Below are 12,128 nucleotides of genomic sequence, written 5' to 3'. Positions count from 1 at the left end.
CCTGCTTTCTTTTTCACCACCTAAAACCCCTCACAGCCACCTGTTTTTCTCCATCCTGTTGCTGTTGTCCTCAAGTTGGTCACCAACATTTCCTGGGTAGATATGTGAATAGCTTCCTAACTCATCTCTCCTCTTCCTCACCTCTGGTTCGTCTTCCTGCCTATCCACTTTCAAAAGGCAGTCAGGATGACATTTCAAACAGGCTAATATGATCTTGACATGTCTTTACTGATGACCTTTCTCTAGCTTTGCTGTGTCCCTGGGGTTGATTCCAGTGTCTCTAACATAGCTTATAAGACCCTTCATGATTGGGACCCTATTCATCTCGAGTCTTCTCCTCATGTTCTACTCCTAAATTTATGTTCACTGATAATGAATTCTTTCTGTTTCTTTCAGTTTCACACTTTGCTCTTTCTTTTAGGCCTTCACAGATGCTGTTCTTCTTGTCTGGAATATTTTTCTTGACCCCTTTCCCTTTATACCCTCATCCCCACCTTTCCCCCCACATTTTATCGAATCATTCCTATTCAACCTGTAGACCTAATTTAGCTGTGATTTCTCTGTCAGGACTTCCCAGATCTTCCTTCTGCGGCTTCCCTGTCTCCTCCTCCAGTGGGTTAGTGTCTCTGCTGAGAATCTCATTGCATTTTATCATTCTGAATTGGAATTTCTGAATTGTGTGTCTTACCCACTCAACTCTAAATATAATGTTTATTCTTGTAGAGATTGTGGTGCCTTATTTTTTGACAACTTGTGGCCACATAAGAGAGATTCTGGAATTACTAATTACTTGGGAAAATACATGAAAACTATAATGTAAATAAAGTAAAACTGGTAGACAGGCAATAAATATGTAATTTATGTACTTGTGATTAAATAGTGTTTTTCACTGTCATAACCTATTCTCCTATAGATATTTTGTCTATTCTGTTGACAGGGAAAGTATAATTATTTGTTTTGTTAATAAGTATTGGGCTGCGTTGGACAGATTATGGGAAATATTAAATTTTACAGTGTTCTTTTATTTTTCTGTATGTTTGATTATATCTTCCTTTCCTTGAGAGGAACTCTGAGCATAGAATTATAGGTATTTGCTTGAGAATCTGTGATGTATTCAGTTTAGCATCTCAAATGAATGCAAAATTGATTAGTTTTTGAATGTGCTAAGTCATTTTGCCTGCTTTTTATTTTTGCATTATTAAGTTGTCATTGCCTGTTCTCTTTTGCCCTTTTACTCTGCACATCCAAATGTTCAGTCCTAAAATTATACCATGCCATCACCAAATGTCCAGCACCAGATCCTTATTAGGAGAATAACAGATTCGCTGGAGATTAGAAGGGGTCAGTATGCCCTTTTGGCGTGACTCTCATACACTGTACTCTACTTTGGTAGAAAAACAAAATCATTAAAATAACGTCACACGTGAATACTCATTAAACCATGTTATAAACTTTCAGTTCATTTCACCAAGTCTGGGATTCAGTTTATTTGTTCATCAGGTTATGCAGATAAAAGTGGCAAATAATTTTGGGGTGTTTAAAGAAATAACGTATAGTTAGGTGCTCCTAATTTTAGCTTAGGAGAAAAATCAATAGAAAAGTAAATGTGGTCAAGTGTAACTGAGCAATATTGGTGTCAGCCCTGACCACAAATACAGCACATTTAGAAGTGTTCTAAGCATAGCCAAGCCAATTATTGTGTCAGCCCTAATTCTGGAGCTACAAGGAGAAAAAGAAGTATCGGTCACAAGGAAAAAGAATTGGATCCAGGCATATGGATGTCTTACAGGTATTTAATGTTCCACAGAAAAAATAACCTAAGAGACTATTACCAAGAGATTAAAGCTTTAAATTTAATAGATCTGTTGGCTTCCACCCCCCAATTTGAGTCAATGGTTAGGTTATTGATGTCATTCATTCATTTATTCACACATCAAACTTTTATTCACCTAGTGTGTGGCAGGCACTGTGCTGCTAGGGCTCCAGACATCAATAGCACACAATCCATGACATCAAGCAGGAAGAACTAAAGGCAGAAGCTGTGGGTGCTCTATGTGCATCTGTGCTTCTCTCTGAGGAAATTTAGGTCATGCTCCCTGGCCTCCACTTGAAGTGACCCTCTACCCTGGTCCCTCTCCCTGGATCCCTGTGGAAATGGTAGAGGAATACTCAAGGCAACTGTAGCTGCCCCAGTTTGGATGCTTCCTGTTAAAATATTCAGAGGATTCCATGTCTGGCTCAGGGTTATTTTCCCCAAATAAATATTCTAAGTAAATGTAGGTTTCCATTGATCTTTTACTTAATTTAGAAAGATGCTTCATTTGTGCATTACATCTGTTGCTATGTAATGTCAAGGATTACTATCATTATGATTGGTGCCATCTGCAATAAATGCAGAGGGAGAGCATATAACAGGGCTGGAGATTTACAGCCTCTCTCCCAGTGGACACGAGCTTATGTTAGGACATGCCTCTAAATTGGCACAACTCACATGCCAAGAGGATAGATTTCTCTGTGCCTTTTAAATTTTGTTTTGTTCCTTAAAGGTTTTTTTCTTTTGTTCCCCCGGGGATAGAAATATGTTTTTTCCAATTTTACAGGCAAACCACTTCAATAGAACATGGCTGGCGGCCATATGGACATATATGAATCCAACAATTAATTCAGCAAAGAAAGCTGCTTGTGGCAAGTTTTGAATATGCCATTCCAGGTAGTGCTTTGAGGATAAATGAGGAGAAGATTGCAAAGAAAATGACAGCAACATTTATAAAAAGATAAGTTTCCTTTATTCATTTAATGATATTCCAATTATTAGTTGTCATCTATTTAATGTGAAGTCTATGGCACTTGAAGGAGGTACTTAACACTTTTTATGTATAATTTTACGGCAAAAATATGGTGTTAATTTTCAAGGCGCTTACAATCTAGTAAACTTTGGAATGAGTGCATGTATGACCCTTATCTGAAACTCCTAAGTCTAGACTTTTGGCTGGCATGGCTTCCAGAACTGGCTTTATGATGGTATTTCAGAACCAGTACTTCCAGCCAAAACCAATAAGTGTGGAGTGGCTCAAAGACGGAAATTACCAAACCAAACCAAAACAGAAACCCCTCAAAACAGAAAAACAAGCTCACGTTAACGAAACACATTAGAATCTCATAAAGGGTTGTTAGAAATATCTGGGAAACCACTCATTGTTTTTGTTTCATTTCACTAGGTTTTGTCTCAAGGTTGTCCTATCCCTGGATGATCCCTTCAGCTCTAACATTTGCAGAATCAAAGCTTTAGCTTCCAGTCATCACTCTTCACATGCAGGGAGCACACATGGTGTGTGGCTAGGATCCTCTCCCTTTAGAATTCCTCGGCATCGAGAGTAGATAAAAGGGGAGATAAAAGTATCAGGATATTATGTGGGCTTCATGTGCATTTTACTGAAAGATAACTGTTTAACCTCCATCCAGGGAAATGAAATACTTCATAGCTATCTACAGACCTGAGAAGTACACATTAACAATTCTGTGAACACTGCATCAAATATTTCCTCTGAAGAAATCTACAGCAGCTTATTTTTGTCTAATTTTATCAGCTACTTTCAGTAATTTTACCACTTAAACACTTAGATATTTTTTGCATGTACAATAAAAATATCAATTGGTTGAGTTTCTGAACTGAAACATGTGGTCAGATACCCAAATTATAATTTAATTGAAATTAATAAGACACTGCAAATATGGTGACAGTTGCAGAACTATCCACAGTATCCCAAAGGGTCTGACTTCTGGAGGGCGATATAAACTCCTTCCAGAATATTTTATTGGGGTAATGTTTATATCTCCCTGAAGGAGTTGAACCTATTGGGATATTGTGTTTATATTTTCGGTTTCAGCCACTATCACCCCAATATGCACACTGCATTTCACTTAGATGAAGCATAAAGGATTTCTTCGCCATTCCTTTTATGGAATGAGAATAGAATTATTGAGTATGACTTTTAAAAATTACTAAAACGTATAAAATAATGGCACTACATATTTCCATATTTAAAGTGTGACAGCGAACTGCAGCCAGTACTGTTGTGCAATTATGAGGATAGACAGCAAAGAACTCAAATGCTGCCCGGCGTTGTTTCTTTTGGAAAGCTTTATGTATACACTAGGAATGCAAAGAAATACAAATCCTGGGAAAGGGTTAAGTGATGGGACCATCAGCTCTGCAAGGTTGTTGTGCATGAATCTCTTGACTTTCAAACAGTTTGGTTGGGTATGGCTATTTCAATGTGTAGAAGTCGTGACACAATGCAGGAAGTTTATTGAAACCTTTGTACTGCTATATTTAGCCTGGCATCCAGTGTTCTAGGCTAGTTACAAGACAGTATGATCTCCTTATAGAATACCAAAATGAACTATTTACACCGAAGGAAAGTAGTTTAGGAATGCTTCAGAGAAAAATTAAATATGGGGTAAATATTATCTTCATTCCTTTGCAAAAATCTGTTTTATACTAGTTATTTCATTTTACTTTGAATTTGAATTAAGCTTAGGGGAAAATAGTTAGATTTTATATTCCAAACATAATTAATTGTTATGGTTACAATAGAATGATAATCACAATGGGAAGAATTTGCAATATGGAAGAAAATCACCCAGCATTATGTAGCCTTAATCAGATTTAAAAGACATCCAAATTTAGGCTCACCTTTTGATTTGCTGCTTTGAGCAAAACCCCTTAATCCCTTTATGGGTACTTTTTGTCACGTATAAAATGGAGCAAGTAATAATTACAATCTGCTTTTGAGGCTCCTGGAAAGATGAATAAAATGAAAAGTAGGAAAATCAATCTTTGTTATTATTATGTTTGAGAGGCTGGCAGAACAGTGTGATTCCAACATGACATCTAATTACAGCCAAAATTCTTTAGGAAGCAGTAGCTAATTTTGCACATCTTTTTAAATTGCCACAATTTTTATGGGAACATACATGGCAACTGATTAGAAGTCGAGATTTTAAAGGTATGAAGAAACATTACCTTTCACATACCATCAGCATGATCTGTCAAAAATGCAGTTTGCCATTTTACTTCAGTGTTAAAAATTGCTCAGTGATTTCTCCATTGAATTCAAGACGAGCATAATATGCACAGTATTGCGTAATGCAGTGTTGATCAACTTTTTTCAGTTTCAGCCACCATCATCCCAATATGCACACTGCATTTTACTTTCACCAAACTTCATAGAGTGCCCTGACCGCACCAAGCTCTCCTGAAGTTTCTTGCCTTCATTTGTATTTTTCCCTCTGCCTGATGTGCCATATCCTCATTACCGCCCCCACCAACATAGTGTAGTCTTCTCAGTTTCAAAATTAAGCTTATATCACCTCCTCTATGTACCTGTTTCTGACCTTGAAGTTGTTTGAAGACAATGCTATATTTGTTTAATATGACTCCCAAATACACCGTATACACTGTGGGCTCCGTAAATGTAGTCTCCCTGTTCTTCCTACCTTTATATCCCCAGAGCCTAGCTCAGTGTTTGCTGACTAAGTGAATAAAAGAATGAAACTCTGATATGAGCTGTACAATGTCTCTCTAGAAGCATCTGAATTTGGCATTAATAATATATTAAGTTGCTCTAATCTTCCAGAGTTTGGAACTAATTGAGAGACGGGACCAAGAAACAGGCATGTCAAAATCAAAATGTCAGCTTTGTTACAGTTAATAAAGGCTCGGCTGGGGGAAATCATTTATGTGGCAATAAGACATTTCTTAGTGGAACCCAAGAACTGGGCACAACCCAAGAACTTAGTGGAACCCAAGAACTTGCATTTCTCAGTCAAGGCAGTTCTGGACAACCACAGGCCACCTTCCTATTTAGGTGCACAGTCTTGACCACTAAGTTTGTGGCATGAGCAAGCGTAGATCAGAACATCTGCATGTGGTCAGATCCAAAGAGGATGAGGACAAATGCTGATCCAGGCCTGTCTACTTTCTACTCCAAACCCATCAGTTAGTTAATTCAATCCTTCTCCCACAGGAAACAATTGGCATAGGGGCAGATAAGCTAGAAGTGTTCTTTGAATGGATGTCTTACTGTAGGGGAACATTAAATTAGGGGAATGTAAGCTCCCCTGGTTGCCTCCCTATAGCACTTCCAACAGTTCTCTTTTCATATGTCTTTTCCCTGGCAATAGTACTGTGCTTTCCCCAGCTAGCAGAGCATAATTACAGAGTCACTGTTCCAGTTGATAGTTCATCCTCTCTGGTGAGCAACTGGCAGCGATCATCCAGCCTGTGGTCTCAGTCTTATAATATAAAACTAATACTTGATAACCTTAAACATTACAAATGATTCAGATACATAAAAGTAAACTTCCCTAAAACTTTCTCTCTCTTCCAACCTTCTCCCCTGGGTGGTGATAACTATTGTTTATGTATGTATCTCCAGACTTTAAAAATAGCCATTTATGAATGGTTAGGCATAAACATTTTTGAAATCACAAATACTTGATAACTGACAGACACTTTCACAATTCAATTTATATGCTTAACTAATTCTTTTTTGCAAATCTCCCTGACATTTTCTGGATACTTAGGTTGTTTCCAATTTTTCACTATACAAAGAAAAAAGATTCTATACAACCATCTCTCTTACTATTTCTGTAGGAGAATTCTTATAAGTAAAAGCTGAATCAAGTAATTTGTACATTATAATTCTGATGGATATTGCTGCATTGTGCTTTCAAAGTCTATACTAACAATATATCAAGTTCCCATTTCCTGAAACTTATGGATCCTGGATATTATAAAGCTTTCAAGTTTTTGCCAATCGAGTGGGTGAAACATATCTTATTGTTTTAATTTCCATTTCCTCTTTTGCTTATGATATTAAACATGATTCTGTACGGTTAGCAGTCTTCAGTACTTCCTCTTCTGCCAGTTCATAACTTTTGCCCAATTTCCTTTGGTAATTTAAGTTTTTATATGTTATGCATTTTAAATCTGTATCTGCTAAGTATGTGGCAAATAATTTTTTACAGAAATGACTTTCTTTTCACTTTAATAGTTCATCTTTTGCTCACAGATTTTAGTGTCAACATTTTCATAGCCTAAATTCCTATGTCAACATCACTGTATTTTGTGTGTGTCTATTTTGTTCCCTTGACCTATTTGTGTATTCTTTGTGTTATTTTAATTGTATAATAGCCACCTTTAATACAAATTTCTAATATGTATTGAGTCTCTAATATATGCTAAACACCATTCTTTTTTTTCACAACTACTTGTGCACTAATTACTCTTATTATCACCATTTTATATACCAGGAAACTGAGACCCAACGAGGTTAAGTAACTTGCTCAGGTTGCTGGGCTAAGCAAGCAGTTGAGCTGGGATGGAGCCCCAACATTCCTGATCCAAGGTCAATGCCGGTAAGCACTAGACCATGATTGCTTTCCGCAGGTTTATAGAATAATTTGAAATTTGAGGTGGCTCACGCCTGTAATCCCAGCACTTTGGGATGCCAAGGCAGGCAGATCACCTGAGGTCAGGAGTTCGCGACCTGTCTGGCCAACATGGTGAAACCCTGTCTCTACTAAAAATACAAAAATTAGCCAGGCATGGTGGTGCGCACCTGTGGTCCCGGGTACTCAGGCGGCTGAGGCAGCAGAATTGCTTGAACCTGAGAGGCGGAGTTGCAGTGGGCTGAGATCATGCCACTGTACTCCAGCCTGGGCAACAGAGTGAGACTCTGTCTCAAAATAATAATAATAATAATAATAATAATAATGCTTAGAAATTCTGAGAAAGTTGACCCTCAGTGTTCTTCTATCTCACACTTTTTTATGCATTTACTTTTATAAGTAAATTTTATAATTATCTTAGGTTTCAAGATAATTCTGTTGGGATTTCACTAATTGCTTCAACATTTTATATTATTCTGATACAGAAATGTCAGTGTTATGAACTGTGTTGTGTCCCACAATATTCCAAAATTTTATGTTGAATTGCTAACCCCCAGGACCTCAGAACATGACTGTATTTGAAGATAGGGCTTTTAAAGAAGCAATTAAAATGAGGTAATTAGGGTGGCTCCTAATCCAATGGGACATTAGTCCTTATAAGGAGATAAAATTTAGACAAAGGTAGGTGCAGAGGAAAGACCAAGTGAAGACACAGAAAGATGATGGGCATTTACAAACCAAGGGGAGAGCCTCAGAAGAAACTCACCTTGCTGATACCTTGATCTTAGACCTCTGCCTCCAGAACTGTGAGAAAATGAGTTTGTGTTGTTTAATCCCCCCTCTCCCCATTCTGCGGTACTTTGTTACGGCAACCCTAGCAAACAAATATAGCCATCGTCATATTTTAGTATTTTCCCATGTAGGAAAATGTTGACTTTTTACTTATTCAGGTGTTTCCTAGGTTCTTCAGTTAGGTTTAAGTGTTTTCTTCAAGTATACATTAATATTTCTTGTTAATCTTGTCTTTATTCACTGCTTTTTGTTGTTCTTGTGATTTAGATATGTTTTTTCTTATATATATATGAATATATATACACACATAGGTACACACACACATACACACACATATTTTTAGAGAGGGGTCTGACTCCATCACCTAGGAGACAGTGCAGTGGCACTGTCATCACTTCCCGTAACCTTGAACTCCTGGGCTCAAGCGATCCTCCCACCTCAGCTTCTCAAGTAGTAGTAGTAGTAGGCATATATCACTACACCTAGCTAATTTTTATTTCCCCTTTTGTTTATAATTGATCATTGATTTTGTATATTTACATTTTATCTAGCTACCTTACTGTACTTCTTATTAGTTTTAGCAGTTTTTCAAGTGATTGTCTTGGATATTTTGGGCAGGCAAATATATGTAATATGCAGATAAAGGCAGTTTTGTTTTGTTTCTTTCCTTCCAGTACATACATTTCACTCTTATTTTAATGCATTGACAGGAATGCTCCAAGATTAGGTTGAAAAATAATAAAGATAGTGAGCATACTTGCCTAGTTCCTGACTTTATTTGGTGATGCTTAACTATGGTATTTGTAACAGATTTTGATATAATTTTCAAGTTTTTAGAACTTTTCTAGGGCTCTATTCTCTTTTTGTCAGCAAAAGGAATTGTACGAACTGCTTTACCAGCGGCTGACAAAATAATTCTATGGGTTTTTCTCTTTTTATATGTTAAGAGAGTGAATTACATGGCTAGATTTCTAAATTTAAATCATCTTTAGTTTCCAAAAATAAACCTGTTTGTTCATTGTGTGTTCTTCTTATAATTCGCTACTGGGCTTGAAATATTAACATTCTATTCATGAATTATTTTTAGAAAGTGTGTGCCTGCGGTGAAACCCCATCTCTACTAAATACAAAAAAATTAGCCCCCCCCCCCCACACATACACACACACACACAAACTCTGGAGTCTCTATTATTTCCCAATGATAATTGTTTACACTAAAAACTCAATTTTTTTCTGTTTATTTTCCATATTTTTGCTACCAATCTCTTGGGGAGTTATCTGTTGACTGTGAATTTACTGAATTTGAAAACTGAGATTATGCCCAATAAGGATTTTCATTTATGAATTGATTGGTTCCTGAATTTTTCAAATAAAGCACAAATCTGATGGTTATACTGCAAGTTGCCCTGCAGGTCTTTCTCCAAAAGAAATGTGATGATTTAAAGGGATAATGCCTGTTCGATGAAATTGGCCATTTCAAAATTCTTCCCCTCACGTGTCATCTTATTTCAGTTGTTATTATATTCAGAGCCTTGCATGTCCACTTAATAGCACTGTGCAGAAACACAGTTCCAAGTAAATACAGTAATGTTCATCATTTGTTTCTTAAGAGAGTCAAAGTGACTAGTTTAAGTAATAGAAATTCATAATTATAGGGGGAGAAAAGTTTTCTTTTGCTACTTTAGTATAATTAATAGCAGAATGAGTAGCATTACATAAAAAATTAAAGACATAAAAATGGCACATAGGTTTTACTACTTTTTAAATATATTTATTGAATGATCTAGACCTATTCTTCATTTAACTCACACTGAATAGGGTCATTTAGGTATGAGAGGAACTGTCATCTTTTTGGTTTTGTAAAACCAGTATCCGTTGGAGGTAGATCTTTTTAGAATGTATGTATTACAGTTCTGCTATTACTGGGCCGTCAGATGCAATTTGGCACAGCACGATATTTCCACAGTTGCTCCACGTTAACAGTGATTGTAGAACCCTTAGTGATTGGCTAAGGTTATTTTTAAACCTAATTCTAGATAACTCAGAGAAGTGCTGTTCTGTATTCCACATGGTAATCTCAGCAACATTTGGCATCGAGGATTTATTGCATACCATAACTCCGGCTTCACTGTGAATCTCTTTTACCATCAAACACTGGAAATAGAACCTCACAGCAAAGGGAGGGCCATGCTATTTTCATTAGAAAGATCACACCTTATTCATTTAGGAGTTCTCTGTTGCATGATATAATTTGTTTTCTTACTTGTTTATTGAGGAAAACATCTTTGCATCCATGAAGCTTTGATGTAATTGACCACCTCCATCTCAGATGTTAGGTTCTGTCATTGTTGAAACCACCCTATATGTAAGTTTCTGGGAAATTCTTGGGAGAACTCTGTATTCGTTTAACTTGATGGCAAAACAGTAACATGCTAAATAATGTGATTAAAGTTGTTAAAAGCCAAAATAAACACTTATAATTATCTCAAGAAAAACGGTGTCGGGCAAGTGCAGGCTCTATAAAGTGGGACTCCGTGAGCGTCTTTCAGGTCCTGCTGCACAATAGATCATAGTTAAAGGTCTGTTAACAGACCTCTGACGGCTGAGCTGGGTAGCTTGCGGTTTCCTTCGAAACCTATTGGCATAATGTGAATTTATGTGTGAGGTGCAAATTGGCAGTTGCTTTCTACTGGTGCCCGTGGCAGAACAGAAATCATACTGTAGGGCTAGCAGCAGGAAGTACATGGCTTTGAAATTACGCAGCAGGGTTTCTGCTCGCTGCCCTTGTTGGTTCTGAGACAGGGGCCTTATATTGTCTGGTCATGATTAAAATCAAAGTGTAGGCTTCTTTGCTGGCTGCCAGTAAACTTAGGTGAAAAGCAGAAACAATCTGGGGTTTTAATTATTTTAAAATGCAATGTAGTCAAGAAAAGAAGATGAAAGCATTTTTGACTAATCTATCCCAATTATTCCACATAAACGAATTTGCCAAAAAAGAGGCCCATAGAGAGAGAGTAAGCTTGCCTTTACAAGAGACTTCGTAACATATCTCATAGCTATAAAATAGATATATGGCACGTATGCTGTTCTTCTGAAACTCATCGAGAAAAGTGCCTGAGGATTATGATACTTTTGGGTGAGTAGAGAAAGACAGATGTGCTTTTTACCTTATTCCAAATACAAGATGTTACATATTTATGAAATAAGCCTTTAAAGCATGGAAGATAATTTCCTGGTAAATTACTTACTGACTTGAAGTAGTCCATCTAGAAGGCGCTATCTTGGTGTTATGCTTAAGATTTGCCTCAGTCCGCAGTCAGGTTGGACAGATACTTCCCATTGTGCTGTAATTCCCAGAGGTGGCAGAGTTGGATCTTCTGTCTTCAACTTCTTTTTCCATGAAGAGTATAAAGAGATGAGTCATAGGCTCAGAGTTCGCTGTCTCTAATAATCTTGGAGGAAGTCAATAATAAGATATAGGGAGTGCAAACTCAGTATTATATGGTACCAAACAGTTATTAAATAAACAGTAGTCACAACCAGAAGTTAATATGTAGGTTTGTTTGTTTGTTTTTCAAAAAAGTACCCAATGTATAAGTGGTGGGAGTTTATGCATTAAGTTAACAAACATTTGTTGAGTGCCTGCTATGTGGTAGGCACTGTGATAAAGACTGGGGATACAAAGGTAGACCAGATTTTCAAGGGACGATAGAGAATTAAACAATTATTTACACCTGTTACTCTGGAGACTGACAAGGGCCAAGCTAAGGAAGTACATGTGCTGAGGTGGTAACCTGTGGTTATTACCTATCCCACAGCTGGTGCTCAGCCACAAAGAGAGATGTGAATATTAAATTTCTATCATAATTGGCATATATGAA

The 12,128-nt window shown here is 37.0% G+C and overlaps 1 long non-coding RNA gene across 1 annotated transcript in view; it reads right to left on the bottom strand.

The window, feature by feature from the left end:
* Window positions 1–11,850, bottom strand: part of LOC103884787 — a 35,322-nt gene extending 23,472 nt beyond the window's left edge. The window contains exon 1 of the long non-coding RNA XR_001903052.3: window positions 11,496–11,850. This is a non-coding gene — a long non-coding RNA (uncharacterized LOC103884787). The remainder of the gene's footprint in view (window positions 1–11,495) is intronic.
* Between the last annotated feature and the right edge of the window lie 278 nt (window positions 11,851–12,128).

The sequence above is a fragment of the Papio anubis genome, chromosome 3 (genome assembly GCF_008728515.1).
Source record: "Papio anubis isolate 15944 chromosome 3, Panubis1.0, whole genome shotgun sequence".
Taxonomy (NCBI): Eukaryota; Metazoa; Chordata; class Mammalia; order Primates; family Cercopithecidae; genus Papio; species Papio anubis.
This window is presented reverse-complemented; position numbering and strand designations above follow the sequence as displayed.